This window comes from Pseudophryne corroboree, chromosome 5 (genome assembly GCF_028390025.1).
Source record: "Pseudophryne corroboree isolate aPseCor3 chromosome 5, aPseCor3.hap2, whole genome shotgun sequence".
Classification (NCBI taxonomy): domain Eukaryota; kingdom Metazoa; phylum Chordata; class Amphibia; order Anura; family Myobatrachidae; genus Pseudophryne; species Pseudophryne corroboree.
The window spans coordinates 374,642,841-374,663,747 of NC_086448.1; positions in this window are offsets into that span (position 1 = coordinate 374,642,841).

Sequence of the window (20,907 nt, forward strand, 5' to 3'; positions counted from 1 at the left end):
GGAGGAGCTTTTATCTCTCTCCATTATACTTAGAAATATTACACTTGTCACTGTACGTTACAAGCTGTTCGTGCTATTAAGTACTCAAATAGAACATACTGTACAGAGATACTAAGGATGGTGATTTGGCATCCAGGAACCTAGGGAGGAGCTTTTATCTCTCTCTATTATACATAGAAATATTACACTTGCCGCTGTACGTTACAAGCTGTTCGTGCTATTAAGCACTCAAATAGAACATACTGTACAGAGATACTATGGACAGTGATTTGGCATCCAGGAATGTAGGGAGGAGCTTTTATCTCTCTCCATTATACTTAGAAATATTACACTTGTCACTGTACGTTACAAGCTGTTCGTGCTATTAAGTACTCAAATAGAACATACTGTACAGAGATACTAAGGATGGTGATTTGGCATCCAGGAACCTAGGGAGGAGCTTTTTTCTCTCTCTATTATACATAGAAATATTACACTTGCCGCTGTACGTTACAAGCTGTTCGTGCTATTTAGTACTTAAATAGAACATACTGTACAGAGATACTAAGGATAGTGATTTGGCATCCAGGAACTTAGAAAGGAGCTTTTATCTCTCTCCATTATACGTAGAAATATTACACTTGCCACTCTATGTTACAAGCTGTTCATGCTATTAAGTACTGAAATAGAACATACTGTACGGCGATACTAAGGACGGTGATTTGGCATCCAGGAACATTACAAGTTGTTTGTGCTATTAAGCACTCAAATAGAACATACAGTACAGAGATAATAAGGACAGTGATTTGGCAACCAGGGACTTAGGTAGAAGCTTTTATCTCTCTCCATTATACTTAGAAATATTACACTTGCCGCTGTACGTTACAAGCTGTTTGTGCTATTAAGTACTCAAACAGAACATACTTTACGGAAATTCTAAGGCCCTCAAACCGAGTTGTTCGCTCGCTAGCTGCTTTTAGCAGCATTGCAAACGCTATGCCGCAGCCGTCTGGGAATGTATTTTAGCTTAGCAAAATAGCGAACAAAAGATTAGCAGAACTGCTACTAAAAAAATTCATGCAGTTTCTGAGTAGCTCCAGACCTACTCCTAGATTGCGGTCAGCTCAGCCTGTTTAGTTCCTGGTTTGACATCACAAACAAGCCCTGCGTTCGGCCAGCCACTCCCCCATTTATCCAGCCACTCCTGCGTTTTTACCTGGAACGCCTGCTTTTTTTAGCACACTCCCTGAAAACGGCCAGTTTCCACCCAGAAACACCCACATCCTGTCAATCACACTACGATCACTCGAGCGAGGAAAAAATGTCGCTTGAGCTTGTGCAAATCTCCAAAGTTTTATGTTAAATTAGTGAACGCATGCGCGCTGTGTACCATGCGCATGCGCATTTAGCAGCAAATCACAGCATAGCAAAAATCGGCAATGAGCAAACAACTCGGAATGACCACCTAAGGATGGTGATTTGGCATCCAAGAGCATTACAAGCTGTTCGTGCTATTTAGTACTCAAATAGAACATACTGTACAGAAATACTAAGGACGGTGATTTGGCATCCAGGGACATAGGGAGGAGCTTTTATCTCTCTCCAGTATACTTAGAAATATTACACTTGCCGCTGTATGTTACAAGCTCTTCGTGCTATTTAGTACTCAAATAGAACATACTGTACAGAGATACCAAGGACGGTGATTTGGCATCCAGGAACTTGGAAAGGAGCTTTTAATTCTCTCCATTATACTTAGAAATATGACAATTGCCACTGTACGTTACAAGCTGTTCATGCTATTAAGTACTCAAATAGAACATACTGTACGGAGATACTAAGGACGGTGATTTGGCTTCCAGGAACATTACAAGCTGTTCATGATATTTAGTACTCAAATAGTACATACAGTAGAGATACTAAGGATGGTGATTTGGCATCCAGAAACTTAGGGAGGAGCTTTTATCTCTCTCCATTATACATAGAAATATTACACTTGCCGCTGTACGTTACAAGCTGTTCATGCTATTTAGTACTCAAATAAAACATACTGTACAGAGATACTAAGGATGGTGATTTGGCACCCTGGAACTTAAGGTGGAACTTTTATCTCTCACCATTATACTTAGAAATATTACACTTGCCGCTGTACGTTACAAGCTGTTTGTGCTATTAAGTACTCAAATAGAACATACTGTACGGCGATACTAAGGACAGTGATTTGGCATCCAGGAACATTACAAGTTGTTTGCGCTTTTAAGTACTCAAATAGAACATACAGTACAGAGATAGTAAGGACAGTGATTTGGCATCCAGGGACTTTGGGAGAAGCTTTTATCTCTCACTATTATACTTAGAAATATTACACTTGCCGCTGTACGTTACAAGCTGTTTGTGCTATTAAGTACTCAAATAGAACATACTTTATGGAGATACTAAGGCCCTCATTCCGAGTTGTTCGCTCGCTAGCTGCTTTTAGCAGCATTGCAAACGCTAAGCCGCCGCACTCTGGGAATGTATTTTAGCTTAGCAGAATAGCGAACAAAAGAGCAGTACTGCTACTAAAAAAATTCATGCAGTTTCTGAGTAGCTCCAGACCTACTCCTAGATTGCGATCAGCTCAGTCCGTTTAGTTCCTAGTTTGTCGTCACAAACAAGCCCTGTGTTCGGCCAGCCACTCCTGCGTTTTTACCTGGAATGCCTGCATTTTTTAGCACACTCCCTGAAAACGGCCAGTTTCCACCCAGAAACACCCACTTCCTATCAATCACACTACGATCACTCGAGCGAGGAAAAAACGTCGCTTGAGCTTGTGCAAATCTTCAAAGATTTGTTAAATTAGTGAACGCATGCGCGCTGCGTACCATGCGCATGCGCATTTAGCAGCAAATCGCAGCATAGCGAAAATCGGCAATGAGCAAACAACTCGGAATGACCACCTAAGGATGGTGATTTGGCATCCAAGAACATTACAAGCTGTTCGTGCTATTTAGTACTCAAATAGAACATACAGTACAGAGATACTAAGGATGGTGATTTGGCATCCAGGGACATAGGGAGGAGCTTTTATCTCTCTCCAGTATACTTAGAAATATAACACTTGCCGCTGTACGTTACAAGCTCTTCGTGCTATTTAGTACTCAAATAGAACATACTGTACAGAGATACTAAGGACGGTGATTCGGCATCCAGGAACTTGGAAAGGAGCTTTTAATTCTCTCCATTATACTTAGAAATATGACACTTGCCACTGTACGTTACAAGCTGTTCATGCTATTAAGTACTCAAATAGACCATACTGTACGGAGATACTAAGGACGGTGATTTGGCATCCAGGAACATTACAAGCTGTTCATGCTATTTAGTACTCAAATAGAACATACAGTACAGAGATACTAAGGATGGTGATTTGGCATCCAGAAACTTAGGGAGGAGCTTTTATCTCTCTCCAATATACATAGAAATATTACACTTGCCGCTGTACATTACAAGCTGTTAGTGCTATTTAGTACTCAAATAGAACATACTGCACACAGATACTAAGGATGGTGATTTGGCATCCAGGAACTTAGGGAGGAACTTTTATCTCTCTCCATTTTACTTAGAAATATTACACTTGCTGCTGTACGTTACATGCTGTTCATGCTATTAAGTACTCAAATAGTACATACTGTACGGAGATACTAAGGACGGTGATTTGGCATCCAGAAACATTACAAGCTGTTCATGCTATTTAGTACTCAAATAGAACATACAGTACAGAGATACGAAGGATGGTGATTTGGCATCCAGGGACTTAGGGTGAAGCTTTTATCTTTCTCCATTATACTTAGAAATATTACACTTGCCGCTGTACTTTACAAGCTGTTCATGCTATTTAGTACTCAAATAGAACATACAGTACAGAGATACTAAGGACGGTGATTTGGCATCCAGGAACTTAGAAAGGAGCTTTTATCTCTCTCCATTATACTTAGAAATATTACACTTGCCACTGTAGGTTAAAATCTGTTTGTCCTATTAAGTACTCAAATAGAACATACTGTACAGAGATACTAAGGACGGTAATTTGGCATCCAGGAACTTAGGGAGGAGCTTTTATCTCTCTCCATTATACTTAGAATTATTACACTTGCCGCTGTACGTTACAAGCTGTTCGTGCTATTAAATACTCAAATAGAACATACTGTACAGAGATACTAAGGACATTGATTTGGCATCCAGGAACTTATGGAGGAGCTTTTATCTCTCTCCATTATACTTAGAAATATTACACTTGCAGCTGTATGTTACAAGCTGTTCGTGCTATTAAGTACTCAAATAGAACATACAGTACGGAGATACTAAGGACAGTGATTTGGCATCCAGGAACACTAAAAGCTGTTCATGCTATTTAGTACTCAAATAGAACATACAGTACAGAGATAATGAGAAAGGTGATTTGGCATCCAGGAACTTAGGGAGGAGCTTTTATCTCTCTCCATTATACTTAGAAATATTACACTTGCCGCTGTACGTTACAAGCTGTTTGTGCTATTTAGTACTCAAATAGAACATACTGTACAGATATACTAAGGACGGTGATTTGGCATCCAGGAAGTTAGGGAGGAGCTTCTATCTCTCTCCATTATACTTAGAAATATTACACTTGCAGCTGTACGTTACAAGAACGTTCGTTTGTGTCTGTCAACACTACTTTTATTTATTGATTAATATTTTCATCAGCGTCTCTGACCTCCCCCCTCACATTTTCCCCTCCCCTTTATGCTGTTATGGGAATTGGACACTCATTGCAAAACACAGTATTTTCCAAAGCCTCCCCCTTTCCCCTTCCCACCGCCTCCCCATACCCCCAACCCCCATCACTGTGTGTTATGCCGGACATAATACAATGAAGCCCGGCTGTACCAGTGAGATCCATGTAGGGCTTCATTGTGTACATTATTAAAAGAGTTAAAAGTAGTAAAAAAAATTGCGTGGGGTCCCCCCTCCTAAGCATAACCAGCCTCAGGGTCTTTGAGCTGGCCCTGGTTGTTTAAATACCGGGTAAAAATTGGATAGGGGTTACCCGTACTTAGCCAACCAGCACCGGGCTCTGTGTCCAGTCCTGGTTCCAAAAATACGGGGAACAAAAGATGTAGGGACACTTTTCTACTGGTCCCTGCGGCCGTGGCATTACCCCCCAACTAGTCACCCCTGGCTGGGGTACCCTGTGGGTGTGGGGACCCCTCCAGGCACTCAAGGACCAGGGGTGAAGCCCAAGGCCCCCCATCCCTGGGTTGTAGATGGGGGGCTCATAGCCGTTGTTTGTATAAAATAAAGATTTTTTTGTCGTAGAACTACAAGTTCCAGCAAGCCTCTCCCGCAAGCTGGTACTTGGAGAACAACTAGTACCAGCACCTATATAAATGTGTCCCCCGGCTGTGGCATTATCTTCTCTTCTAGTGGAGCCTGGTGCTGGTTTTAAAAATACGGGGGACCCCTACGTCTTTTATCCTCCGTATTTTTGGAACCAGGGCTGGCCCAAGAGCCTGGTGCTGGTTGTCTAAATACAGGTGGACCCCAGTCAATTTTTCCCCAGTATTTAAACTGCATGGATCGGCTCAAAGAGCCTGAGGCTGGTTATGCTTAGGAGGGGGGACCCCACGCAATTTATTTTTTTTCATTTTTAACTATTTCTGACCCTTTTCCACAGAGAAGCATGCTCGGATCTCACTGATCCCTGCATGACTGTCTGAACACGCCAGCAAAAAGCAGGTCTATTTGAAAGCTAATTTTTTTTACGAATTCTATGCTTTTCCGGCAGTGTTTGGCTATTGTCGGCAGTAATTGAGAATACAAATTCTTAGTAAATTACCGAATTGTATAAAGTACAACACAGATTCTCTAACAACGACTATCTACAGTACTGTGTTGCTTGAACAGTTAGTTGCGTCAGAATACACTAATTTATATTTACTGGTATGTCTACAGGTGCTCATTACCGCTATGTATTTAAGATAGAGGAATGAGTCGCTCCTGCAGATTTACCCTGATTTATGTGAAACCTGTGTGCACCCTTCCATTGAATGTTTTACAATGGATTACACAGAAAAAATAATAATAAAGTGAATGTCAGGTGGAAAAAAATATAGATTGGCACTTTGGGAATCGAACCCGGGACCCTCAGCGTGGGAGGCAGGAGCCTTCACCGCTAGCCCACATTGCTGCATGGAAAATACACAAGTTAATGTGTAAAAGTAATGCAAGCAGCGATTCCGTCCCATTGGCCGTTAGGGGACTCGGACGCTCATTTAGTGCACTGTACATACTTTAAAGTAAATGAGCTACATTTTTCCTTTCACACATTAGTTGCGTCTGCATACACAAGTGTTTTAAAATGTTCATTTGCATCTGAATAAACTACTCACACAGTTATTTGGCATCCAGGAACTTAGGGAGGAGCTTTTATCTCTCCCCATGATACTTAATACTAGGGATTTGGATGCTCACATATCCCTAACATCAATAGACCATACTGTACCTGTAACACGTTCGTTTGCATCTGTATATGCTGTACTATTTGTGTCTGTACAGTATATACTGGTACATACTGTATGACATAATGTAGCATAATGTAGCGTAATGAGATGCACCAGTAAAGTAGTTCTTACGCTGTATTTCAGTATTGTATTTTAATGGAGACCAAACGCATGTGCATTGGTGATTTATAAAAGTGACCTCTGGTGGATGATCTTAGGTATTACACTCAAAGGTAACGCCAAATGCTCTGTGTGTCTCCCTTCGACTAGGCGCGCCTCCTTGCGCCCAGGCACGCTGCATATGCCCGATTGCGACTAACGCCTCAGTCAGCCAAGATAACGGAGGACCCATCTGTAGGAGCTGACTGGCTGGTGTGTTATCACCTTCCACTTTATCACTTCTCCAGGCTTAATACATCTGCCCTTTTCTGTCTCTAACGATGCACAAGTATGTTCCTACACTGAGCAGAGCTTGCTTGAAGCTTCATCAGGAGACCCTCCCCACTTAATCAGCTCAGCCCAGCCAAAATACATCACAGACAAGCAGGCTTGGACTGGCCCACAGGGATACAGGGAAAACCACTGGTGTGCTCCACTGCCTGGGGGTCCACCTCCTGCTCTAAGGATCAGGTTCCAGACTGTGCACTTGAATTGTACATTATATATATGTTACCTTATACTGGACTATAGTGTATTTTCTACAGTGCATTGCTGTTATTAATCTGTTACTTTATCATGCATGCAGCAGCTGAATTTACTGTATATATTTATGAAGGGGCCCAGACGTTGCACTCTCTAATGGTTAGTCAAACTAATGAGGTTGCAGGCCACACCCCCTCTGCAGACTGACCACACCCCTAATGACGACACCCCTAAACATGGGTCCCTACCACTGCATTCCCCCGGTGGGACCCACATGCCTCAATCCGACACTGCAGACAAGCGCGGCCGGCCGCAGGGGTGGTTCTCACTGCTGGCTGAGAGTTGGGATACTTTGCACAGTTTTTCTGATTATGTAAATATGATCGGAGCAGTCTGTTAGCATACTTCTATCGGGTGTAGCATGTTATGCTGGCGCTTGGGATCCCGGCGCCGGGACCCCAACCGCCGGCATGCAGGCGTAGGGTGAGCACAAGAGAGCCCCTTGCGGGCACAGTGGCGCGCTACGCTATGCATGCCACGCAATGTATTCTCCCTCCAGGGATGTCATGGACACCCCAAGAGGGAGAATAGTTGTCGGAATGTCAGCTGTCGGGATTCCTGCGTTGGTATGGTGAGCGCCGGGATCCCGACAGCTGGCATATCAAATGCCTCCCCTTCTATCTTGTGATGTTTTCTTTATATTAAACAAAGGTATCCGGTATGTAATACTGGCAGCAAGGCAGCAAGTCCCCTCACATGCCCACTGTGCTTGCCATGCATCAGACCCGGTGACAAGCTTTGCTCGCCACAGGGTCTATTGCCACTCAGTTGTTGGCGTGGACCCAGCAACCGAGTGGGAAAATAAGTCGGGATGCTGGCCGCCAGTAAAATGTTGGCTGTCGGGATTCCGGCATCAGTATCCTTACCCCTGGGATCCCAACAGCCGGCATTTTGACTGCATCCCAAACAAAGTATTCAATGAAAGACAAAAAACAGAATATAGTGTGATATTGTTTTAAAAAGAAATTAATTTATTCACACACATATACAATATATGATAACAATGAAAATAATGAAAGATATAAAATAAAAATAAAAAAAACAAAACTCAAATAGACAAATAAATCAGCTATGGAGTAGAGGCATGCATAAACAAACTTTGTTGCAGGAGAGTATTGAAGACAGTAGCGTACAAATTGGCAGTCTATGGCTGAAAAGCCCCCCATCCAGAGCCAAATGGATAGTTGGCGTTGGTTTGCACTGAAGGGGATCTGATTACCCCTTGTTGTCTTACAACCACTTTAGTCATGTAGTGGCTTGCTGCACAGCTGCTGTTACACTTGCAATAGTGATCCTTGGTAGTCCTTAATGCGTTTTGAGTGCTGAGTTCTGTCTGTTTACCGGCCATTAGGCATATAGGTGCAATTCATACATTAGGCCCTCAGACCAGCAAAATTGTAACACCACAGGGGGCAGGGTGTCACCCAGCCCCCAGCCCACCCCTGGTAGGGAGAGGGATAGAACTAGAGATGGCTGCTGAGTTGCTGTCTCCATACAATGGGGGATATTCAGTTGTTTGAAAAGTCAGTTGGTTGTCTGTTTTTTCTTATCTAATAGACAGGAAAAAACAGACACCCAACCGACTTTTCAAACAATTGAATTCCCCCAATGAGTCGAATCACTCAGAAGTTCGAATGATTCGAGTCACTCAGTTTGGTTTGTTGAGACAGCCCCCAGTAGCCTCTCTCAGGGGGACATTTACTAAGCAGTGATAAGAGCAGAGAAGTGACCCAGTGGAGAAATTGGTCCATCAACCAATCAGCAGCTCTGTATTATTTTATAGTATGCAAATTATAGATGTTACTTCAGTGCTGATTGGTTGACATGGGCAACTTCTCCACTGGCTCACTTCTCCGCACTTATCACAGCTTTGTAAGTGTCCCCCTCAGTCAGTCACAGTGATTGGGTGGCAGGACTCCTGGGTGACACCTCCTGGGAGGGAGCAGTGTGATGCTGCTCATTGTCAGGGCTGCCGCTGCTGTGCCTAACTTCCTGTGACATTGAGTTGAGACAGTGGAGACTCATCAGATTCAATGATTCATCTAGTGCCGCAGAATAGCATAGGTATGAGTCACTGACTGACTGTGAGACAGTGCTCACTAATACCCCTTTCACATCGCAAAAATAACGCGGTATATTGCTGAGTTTTAGCCGTGTCAACCCGGTTTGAGCTGCAGTGTTAAAGCGCCATTATGAATTTACAGGTGTCGAAGTCGAAAATATTGCAGCCATACGCACCAAGTACAAACACCACACAGTTGGCCTCCGTGCGCGTACTTGTTCTGCCGTGCGTGCTCATACTCACAATTTGCGTAAAACTGCTCACGCAGTGGTGCGTATTAGCGCGTGGTATGAGTAATTACGGTAGCATTTGTATTCGCATGGAAAAGCCACAAAGACACATTTCATATTTAATCCACATAGTGCACAATTTACACATAGCCTACATGCACCACACCAGCGAGTTACACTTGCTTAAAAGGTACAATAACAAAGGAATTCACCATTACAGGATATGAGGGGACAGAATTAGGTTAGGAGGTGGTGTTTGGTATCCAGCTGTACAGTATATTAAGAGCAATATTCCAGTAGCAGTTTGCAGAAGGTAGCACGCTCCTGCGCATAGATATGCGCAGGAACAGAATATTAATATTACACTGTATTTACTGTACTTTGATATTCGGCGGGAACCCAGTAGAGACCATCTGCAAGTGCACCTGGACCAGGCATCGCCCACCTATACAAACCGACCTATGACCCCTCCTGTACTGTAAATGACCAGCCCATTGACCTATGAGTAAAGAGATTACAGTTTCTATTGTATCATGAAATGGACAAATGTATAAAAAGCCAAGCTGACTGGCCAGTCACACAGTCTCTGAGGGTCATCTATCCAGATTGACTGAGGACCGGATCCGGGTGGCGCTTGCGAAACAAACGTATGTATCATTGATTGTAGCCTGTATCTCTTATTGTGAATTGTATTACTATTGTAACACCCTGTTAGTAAATAACTGTTGGTGGGTCGGATCCCAACATATTTAAATACAATTGGTGTCGTTTCCCTTTCCTGCTAAAGTTTAAGGTGTATTTCAGCCACACGTGTAGCTGCATTGTGCTTACAGCGCATCGGTGTGTGTGTGTACGCAAAGTGTGTAATTTGTACGTCCGTTGCGGTGTGTGTACGCAAGGTGCGTACACAGTACGGGCCTGTGTACGCTAACTGGGTAAAAAGTACGTAGGTTAAGGATTACATCCAGCAGCCACAGCGGCTAGGGTTTTTGTGTAAAAGGTATAGCTTTTTCTGTCCTGTAAGTTAATCAGCTTTATCAATTGGGGGCACATCTGGGATTTATGTTGGTCAAACAACCCGGTATTTCAACCCGTGTAAAAAGAAGGCTCCTACACGGTTCGAAACCGGTTCATTTGGCAGTGTGAAAGCCTCAGACCCGGTATATTCAACCCGGGAATCTTAATAAGGATGTGATGGGTTATCTCCATGATGCATGATGTCACCAGTCTGAACCCGGAAATAATAAGCAGCACTCTGTAAACAGTGGATTAGCCTTTATTATACTGCATTCACAGTGCTACAGTGCTTGTACAATATGGCAACCTGGAGTGATGAGGAAGTTAGGGAATTGTTGAGGATTAGAAGGGAGACTGAAAATGCAAGCAAATTACAGGGACTGTAAATGATGCAATAACCTATAAAAACATCACAAGGATGCTTGCAGCCTCTGGTTTCCAACGTACCTCACAGCAGGTAATAAATAAATTAAAGGCCCTTAAAAGGAATTTCAATAAGGTCCACTACCACAATCGAAATAGAAGTGGTGCTGCCCGTATGGAGTGGCAATATTACGAGCAGTGTGCCACCATATTTGGCCATACTACGCTTACGACATCTGTTAGCTTATCCTCCAGCCTAGCAGCAGCAGAAACAAGACAGGCCTGTGCTGCTAAATCTACCTGCAGCGTACCGGACCCAGAGACCCGATCACCACCACCACCATCCCCACCACTCGTACTGGATGATGAAACGCAACCGAAGCAAACCACTATGCCTGACCCTATTGAACACGAACTCAGCAGAACTGCAACCACTGATGTGCTGGAAGACACACAGGCTGGGACAAGTCAAATGGACCCAATTGCACATAGGCAGCCTTTACGTGGAAACAGTAAGTTCAACAATCCAAAGAACATAATAACTAACATTAACAATTAACGTAAACTAAACACAAACTAACAACTCTAAACATTAACGTCATTAAATATTAACAATAACATCAACTTAATAAATTATTTAAAATACTTACTAATACATTACTAAATAAAATTATAGAATGAAAAATGATAAATGTAGCAGAGTATACGCAGTGTGTAGGTGGGAAGAGGCCACAAACACGTTTGCGAACAACACTGCTATTTTATATAAGCTCATTGCAAATTCTAATAACAAAATTATTTGACTTGTGTCCACAGTATATACTTTCCTGCCAAGGAGGCGTCGCCCAAACAAAATGGAGCAAGCTGCAAGAATTATGACCACTGTCCTGGTTGAGAAATTAGAGCAGATGGACGCTGCCATGGCTGATCGAGAAGATGCACTTCTCAAGCGATTTTTGTAGGCAGAGCAAGACATGAACAACACATTTATGGCCCAGCTGAACTCTATGCAGGAAACCTCTAATAGGGATGCAAAAGATCGTCAGAGGGAAATGCAGGAATTTCAAATGTCAATATTTGACAGAATGTTTCAATGTATTGAAGGTCTGCACACAGTGCCACCTCAACACCCGCCTCCAAACTACCCTCAACCCTATCCCCAGTATAATCCTGACCCCCCTCCTACTATGGACACACCCCACCTCAACAAACACAACCCCAATATACCCATCCTCAACATAACCAACCTCAACAAACCCAACCTCAACAAGCCCAAACTCACTATACCCATCCTTGACATACCCAATCACCTTCTAAAATGGAGACAACTACAGAGGTTCCTGTTTACCGTATTTTATCTTAAATGGTTATTGTTTTTAAAAAAAAAGTTGGTTTTAAATTAATGGGACTGTATTTCATACACTACTGGTTTGTCTTTTATTACTGTAAAGATTTCACTGCTTTATTTACCAAAGTTTTATACAAATTCAAATTATAAGGTCTCTGACCTTTTCTTAATCTAAAGAAATTGTCCTATTTTTACTTAAAACCAAAATGATTGATACATCCTTTACAAATTGTGTATTGATTTTGTACATTTGTTATCGGCACAGTAGCAGAACGTCAACTAGACAGGTTTATTTTTTGTAGCAACAACAATTAACAGAATATACAAACTGAGAAAACTTAACGGAGTAATGAAGGAAGGTTGGTCATTATAGCAGACCTCATCTGTTCTGCACTTCCAGAATGGTCACCCAAATAGGCCTCACAATCAAGTGCTGGGTACACAACGGAGGCCTGCACTGTCCACTCTGGTAGGAATTCCTTCCTCTGAAATTCACATACTGTAGGTTATGCAGAATACAACATGCTGCAACAATGTTAGGCATGATAGTAATGTCTACATCATTGCGCTTCATAAGACAGAGCCAATGTCCTTTTAATCGTCCAAAGGCATTTTCTACCACCATTCTTGCCGAGCTCAGAGTGTGCGTATATGTAATTTGATTGGGGCTCAGCTGGACATGTTGGGTGAACCCCTTCATGATCCATCATCGTAACGGGTAGGCTGCATCACCAATTATGTGTACCGGGATCTCCACTCTGTCAACAAATTTAGATATCTAGTAGGAATATAGAGAAAAAATTTACATTACCAACAAAAAATATGTATACACATATGAGCAGACTCCTCCGTGATGGGCATCCTGGTGGGAACATAGGAAGCATGTTTGAAGGTAAGGACAACTATTTTGTCTCAATATAAATTAAATTGCATTCATCTATTACCTGCTTGATTGAACATTGCGTCAGTTTAGAATTAATAACATCTTTTCCTGGGCTTGTTTTCTAAAACATAAACATAAAAAAAATTATTAAATAAAATTACCTCTCTTTGAAAAAGGTAGCCCCCTTGCTTGTCCTCTGCTAGGCGGTACAGATCCGAGTTAGCAAGCACTCGAGAATCATGTGACCGTCCCGGCCAACCCATGAATACATCTGTGAAGCTAATATAAAAATATATATTACGTTTTAAAGGGGTTTTAAACAATAAGCATTAAGAAAACACACTGGCAAGAACATTCTTGCCAATACTTATGATCCACCACAGCTTGCAAAACAATGGAATGCCTTCCCTTTCTGTTGTAGTAGTCGGCAAGATTATCATGAGGTGCGATTATAGGAATGTGGGTACTATCGATTGCACCTGTGTACTGTGGATATCCAGACTCCACAAATCCTGTAATTGTTTCAGCCAAATGCTGGCCATGTGGCAGAGAAATAAATCTGTGGTATAGGCTGTCCAACAATGCTCTGGTCACCTCATGTATAATGGTGCAAACAGTAGATATCCCCATATCAAAGAGGCAAGCAATTGTGCGATATTCACCTGGAGTGGCGTACCACCACAATGCCATAGCTAACCTCCTGCTTGGCTCTATTGGTGACCTGAAGTTTGTGGTCTGTCTAGAGAGTGCTGGGGATATTAAATCCAAAAGGTAGTAGAATGTCTGATGCGACATTCTGAAGTGACACTTCCAAACAACATCCTGAAAGTTCAGCACACTTTGCATAAAAACTTGCTCATGCTGCCGTTCTCTAGCCCACAATCTTCGTTGTGTAGAGAGGTTAAGGTTGAGTATGGTGGTCACAGAAGCTGATATATATACATAGTAACATAGTATCTAATGTTGAAAAAAGACAATTTGTCCATCAAGTTCAACCTATTTGTGGTCTCCTATGCAGGATTATTTTGGTCTAAATTTTGTCTGATGATGAGGTGTTGACTGAGTCCGCCATTACAACTCTCTCAGGCAGGGAATTCCAAACATGTATTGTCCTTACTGTGAAAAAACCTTTACGCCGCACTGTGCGGTTCTCCTCTCCTCTAACCTAAGCAAGTGTCCACGTGTCCTCTGTGCTGATCTTACCAAACACAGGTCCTGCGCAAGCTCTGTGTATTGTCCCCTTATATATTTGTAGATGTTGATCATGTCCCCTCTTAGTCTCCTCTTTTCCAGTGTAAACATGCCTAGCCTTACAAGTCCTTCCTCGTATTCCAGCGTCTCCATGCCCTTAGTTTGCCTCTGAACCTTTTCTAGCTCCAGAATATTCTTTTTGTAGTATGGTGCCCACAATTGCATACAGTATTCAAGATGTGGCCTCACTAGTGATTTATATAATGGGAGTATAACACTCTCATCCCTTGCATCATTTCCACGTTTTATGCATGCTAATATCTTATTAGCCTTCTTTGCTGCAATCCTACTTTGGGTACTGCTGCTTAGTTTGCTATCTATGTGAACACCCAAGTCCTTTTCCAGTACAGAATCCAATAATGTTACCCCATTTAGTATGTAGGTGTAATTTTTGTTCTTGCTACCACAGTGCATTACCTTACATTTGTCTGTATTGAAGCGCATTCTCCATTTGGCTGCCCATGCTTCTAATTTAACTAAGTTGTTCTGAAGAGACTCAGCATCCCCCTCCGTATTTATAACTTTACACAATTTGGTATCGTCTGCAAAAATTGACACCATACTCTCTAGACCTTCTGTTAGGTCAATAATTAAAATGTTGAACTAAAGTGGTCCTAGTACAGACCCTTGTGGCACACCACTTAGCACTTCAGTCCAATTTTAAAATGATCCATTAATCACAATGTGCTGCTTCCTATTATCTAACCAATTTTTGACCCAAGTACATATTGTGCTCCCTAGCCCTATTTCTTGTAGCTTATAGATAAGTCGCATGTGTGGTACAGTGTCAAAAGCTTTAGCAAAGTCTAAAGGGGTGGTCTTCAGTTTGCTGGCTGTCAGTATCCCGGCACATAATATCCTGGCGCCGGAATCCTGACACCTGGCATACCGACACTTTTTCTCCCTCTTGGGGGTCCACGACCCCCCTGGAGGGAGAATAGATAGTGTGGCACGTGTAATGCGCCACCGTGCCCGCACGGGGCTCATTTGCGCTCGCCCAACTGTCGGTAAGCTGGCAGTCGGGATTCCGCCGCCAGTATGCTGGTCGCCGGGAGCTCAGCCGCCGGCATACCCTACTACACCCGTCTAACGAGATTACATCCACCTTCTTACCCTGATCAAGGATTGCATTTACTGTTTCATAAAAGCCAAGTAAGTTGGTTTGACATGATCTGTCTTTCACAAATCCATGTTGATTCCTTTTAATGACCTTATTGACTTCAAGGAACTTCTGAATACTATCCCTTAGAATACCTTCCAATACTTTCCCCACTACAGATGTAAGACTAACTGGTCTATAATTACCCGGTTCAGCTTTACTTCCCTTTTTTGAATATTGGCACTATTTCCGCTATATGTCAGTCTTTGGTAACCATACCTGATATAACTGAATTGTTAAAGATCAAAAATAGCGGTCTTGCAAGTTCAGAGTGAAACTCCATTAGAACCCTTGGGTAAATTCCATCAGGACCGGTGACTTATTAATCTTTAGATTTTTTAATCGGTCACAGACTACCTCCTCACTTAAATAAGCACTTATTAGTTATTCAGATTGTGTGTTAGTCCCTGAATTTGGCCCTCTCTTGTAAATACCGTTGAAAAAAACTCATTTAGTTTGTCCGCTATGTCCTTATAATTTTTTACTAAGACTCCCAACTTGTCTTTTAAAGGGCCTATACTCTCCTTCTTTAATCTCTTGCTGTTGATGTATTTAAAGATTTTTTGGGGGGATTCGCTTTGCTTTCCTTTGCTACTAGTTTATCAGTTTCTACTTTAGCCGCTCTTATTTTTTTTTTTGCATATTTTGTTACAGTCCTTATAGTGGTGAAATGACTCCACATTCCCGTCAGATTTGTATTTTTTGAATGCTCGCCCTTTCTTGCCCATAAGTTCCTTTATCTTTTTGTTGAGCCACACTGGTTTGGGATTTATATTCCTTTTTTTGTTGCTCGTGGGAATACATTTGAGAGTATTTTTAACTAGCAGTGATTTTAATACATCCCATTTCTCAATAGTATTTTTTCCTTGAAACAAAATTTCCCATTCAATATCCCTTAAAGCTTCCCTCATCATGTCAAAGTTGGCTTTGCTAAAGTTTAGAGTCCTAGTTGAGCCAGTATAGGACTGTTTATGAAAACTGATATTGAATGTGACCATATTGTGGTCGTTGTTTCCTATGGGCCCTACTATAATATTTGATACCAATTCCCCATTGTTTGTTAATACCAGGTCTAAGATTGCATTGTACCTAGTAGGTTCCTCGATTAGTTGAACTAAGTAGTTATCATTTAGTGTGTTTAAAAAATGTTACTCCTAGCAGTGTCACATGAATCGTTTATCCAATTTATCTCTGGGTAGTTAAAATCTCCCATCACTACTATGTCTCCTACTCCTGCTGCTCTTTCAATTTGCTTCAGTAACAGTTCCTCATCAGACACATTAATACCAGGCGGCCTATAGCTTAAACCCAATACTAACTTTTTTATTCCTTTACCCCCGCATGCAATTTCTACCCATAATGTCTCAACCGTGTCTACAGTCCCCTACTGAATATCTTCCCGTATATCAGGTTTTAAAAATGGCTTTATGTAAAGACATACCCCTCCACCCCGTTTATTTAATCTGTCTATCCTGAACAGTGTATAACCCTAGATTGACTGTCCAATCATGAGATTCGTCCACCAAGTATTAGTAATGCCTATAATATCATACTGTTTGCTTGCTGCAAGTATTTCTAGTTCACCCTTTTTACCTGTAAGGTTTCTAGCGTTTACATACATACAATTAAGATAAGTATTTCTCCTTGTGCTAGGGACATCATTCACTTTATGCAGCATCGATGACCCATAATTGTTATTAGTTAGTGTTTTGATAAAACCTTTTTTAGTACCCATGTTAATACCCTTACCAGCTGCTCTTTCCCTCCCCCCTATTCTTCCTCCATTTTGTTTACTACTTCCATCCCCTCTATTCTCACTGCATGACCCGTAGTTTCTCGCTAAACCCTCCCCCCAGGCTCCTAGTTTAAAATCTCCTCCAACCTTCTAACCAACCTTCCCCCCAGCACCGCTGCCCCCTCCTCATTCAGGTGCAATCCATCATGACAAAAAAGATGGTGCCCTACTGAGAAGTCCGCCTAGTGTTCCAGGAACATAAACCCCTCTTTCCTGCACCAATCCCTAAACCACACATTTACCTCCCTAATCTCCCTCTGCCTCCCTGGACTAGCATGTGGCACAGGTAATATTTTGGAGAATATTACCATAGATGTCCTTGCCTTAAGTTTCTTGCCAAAGTCCCTATAGTCTTTCTTAAGGACATCCCACCTTCCGCTAACATTGTCATTGGTGCCAACGTGCACCAAGACCACCGGGTCTTTCCCAGCCCCTCCCAACAACCTATCTACCCGGTCCGCGATGTGCCGTACCCGAGCACCCAGGAGACAACAGACTGTACGGCGATCACTGTCCTGCTAGCAGATTTCCCTATCTGTCTTACTGATAATGGAATCCCCTACCACCACAATTTGACTTGGTACCTCACTATCTGTCATCCCAACTGTGCCAAAGGGACCGCTCCTCTGGTTGCTAGAAGGAACAGTCTCCTCCGGCACCGTCATTTCCTCACTATCATCCACCGACTCCTCGACCAATCGGGCAAATTTGTTGGGGTTTGATAGTTCAGAGATGTCGAGCCTCTCCCTCTTTTTCTTCCTTCTAACAGTGATCCAACCAGCTGCCTGGTCCTCCTCATCTACCAGTGACCCATCCCGCATGTCCTCCTCCATTCTGTCTAAGCCTTGCTCGAGATTGTGAATCACCCTCAGCCGCGTAACAGTTTGCTCTAGATCACAGGTTCTCAAACTCGGTCCTCAGGACCCCACACGGTTCATGTTTTGCAGGTCACCTGTAGATTTTCAAAATGTGACAATTGGTGATACACAGCGCACCTGCTCGGTGACATGGAAAACGTGATCCGTATGGGATCCAGAGGGCAGAGTTTGAGAACCACTGCTCTAGATCTTCCAGGGCAACCATTCGCACACACCTCATGTAGATGTAATCACACTGGGAAAAAGAAAAAGAGAAAAACAGTCTATGTAATGCAATACAGTACTATAGCCTAGCTGTGATGTGAAACAATATACAACAATAGGACAGTAATTGATAGTACAAAATAAACAGGGACAAGGGGAGAAAAAGAAGGAGAGAGGTAACAGGAGATAAAAAAAAACACTCATTTATACAATACTGAAGTTGGGCTTATACTTATCTATCCTTGTGCACTTCCTTACCCTTCTCTTATTTGCAGCAATAGTCCCGGTCCTCCAGTGGCAGCAGCAGCAACGGTAGCAGTCTCCGGACCCTTTCATCCGCTCCACTGATGGCTGCAGCAGCAGACTCCGGTCCCCCTGTGCAGCTCCTACTGGCAGCGGCAGCAGTAGGCTCTCACCCCACAGGCAGGCTATGGCGGCAGCAATTCGCAGCTCATCCGCAGCAGCGTCACTGGGCAGCCCTAAAAAAAAAAAAAAAGCAGCCCATCACACACAATCTATATCACAGCCCCTTACACACAAAAAAAAATTCAGCCCATCACACACAAACTCTCAGCCTCTCACACACACACACGAAATCTCAGGCCCTTATCACAGACACGAAATCGCTTTAAATGATATAAATGATCTCCTCCTGCGCAGGTATTGTCGGCAACGAATGGCGGCCTCTCTCAAATACTGCACTTTATTTCTCAGTCAGTCCATGCCGTAAAATAACCTTGCCATCCAGCACTGTAATGTGGTCAGTAAGTTGCGTTGAACTATTTCTATGTGAAACGTCAGTGCAGCGTGAATTTTCAGATGCGTCAGACTGGAGAGCAAAGCATATTGCTCCCGCAGTACAAAATAAAGGGCATGCAGTTGCCGGGAGTAACAGACACCAGCAAACACACTGAACAGTGAAGAGAATGGACAGTTGCTACATGTTTGACACTGGTCTTTTTGTATAACCAAGTATGGCAGTGTCTGGACTTTGCTGCCATCTGTGTCCAACCAGCAAGCTAAAATAAAGGATGAGGCTTGCAAAGGACGGCATACGCTGTAAGGTCACATCCCTTGTATGGGTGCCCCTTTAATGGGTGCAAGCGCAAGCACTCACCCATCCTGCCACCCCCATCTCACAAAACGCAGTCACGGATCTAGGGTGCTGCATGGGTACACACACTGACTGCAAGCACACCAGCAAGCAGTAAGTTTTATATAAAAAAAAAAGCTACTAGCATTACTAATGTAGGGCATATGAGTAAGGTGAATTGCTGTGTGGAATTATGTGTATTATGGGCATTACTAATGTGGTTCATATGTGTAAGGTGCAATATTGTGTGGAATTTTGTGTATTATGGGCACTACTAATGTGTGGCATATGTGTAAGGTGCATTACTGTGTGGAATTATGTGTATTATGTAGAGATGAGTGGGTTCGGTTCCTCGAGATCCGAACCTCCCCCCCCCCCCTGAACTTCACGTGGTTTACACAGGTCCGAGCCAGCCTCGGATCTTCCCGCCTTGCTCGGTTAACACGAACGCGCCCGAACGTCATCATTCTGCTGTGGTATTCTCGCGAGATTCGTATTGCATATAAAGAGCCGCGCATCGCCGCCATTTTCACTCGTGCATTGGAGATGATAGCGAGAGGATGTGGCTGTGTTCTCTCAGTTTCTGTGTTCAGTGTGTTCAGTGTGCTGCAAATATCTGTGCTCAGTGTGCTGCAAAAATCTGTGCTCAGTGTGCTGCAAATATCTACGTTCTCTGCCTGAAATTGCTCCATATCTGTGCTGCATTGTAGTTGTGCGCAGTATTTAGTAGGAGGACAGTGCAGAATTTTGCTGACCCCCAGTATATATATATATATATATATATAGCAGTACGGTACAGTAGTCCATTGCTCTACCTCTGTGTCATCAAGTATACTATCCATATCTGTGCTGCATTGTAGTTGTGCGCAGTATATAGTAGGAGGACAGTGCAGAATTTTGCTGACCACCAGCATATATATATATATATATATATATACACAAATATATACACAAATATATATAGCGCAGTACGGTACAGTAGTCCATTGCTCTACCTCTGTGTCGTCAAGTATACTATCCATATCTGTGCTGCATTGTAGTTGTGCGCAGTATATAGTAGGAGGACAGCAGAATTTTGCTGACCACCAGTATACATATATATATATATATATATACATACATACATAGCAGTATGGTACAGTAGGCCATTGCTATTGATATATTACTGGCATATAATTCCACGCATTAAAAGATGGAGAACAAAAATGTGGAGGGTAAAATAGGGAAAGATCAAGATCCACTTCCACCTCGTGCTGAAGCTGCTGCCACTAGTCATGGCCGAGACGTTGAAATGCCATCAATGTCGTCTGCCAAGGCCGATGCCCAATGTCATAGTAGAGAGCATGTATAATCCAAAAAACAAAAGTTCAGTAAAATGACCCAAAAATCTAAATTAAAAGCGTCTGAGGAGAAGCGTAAACT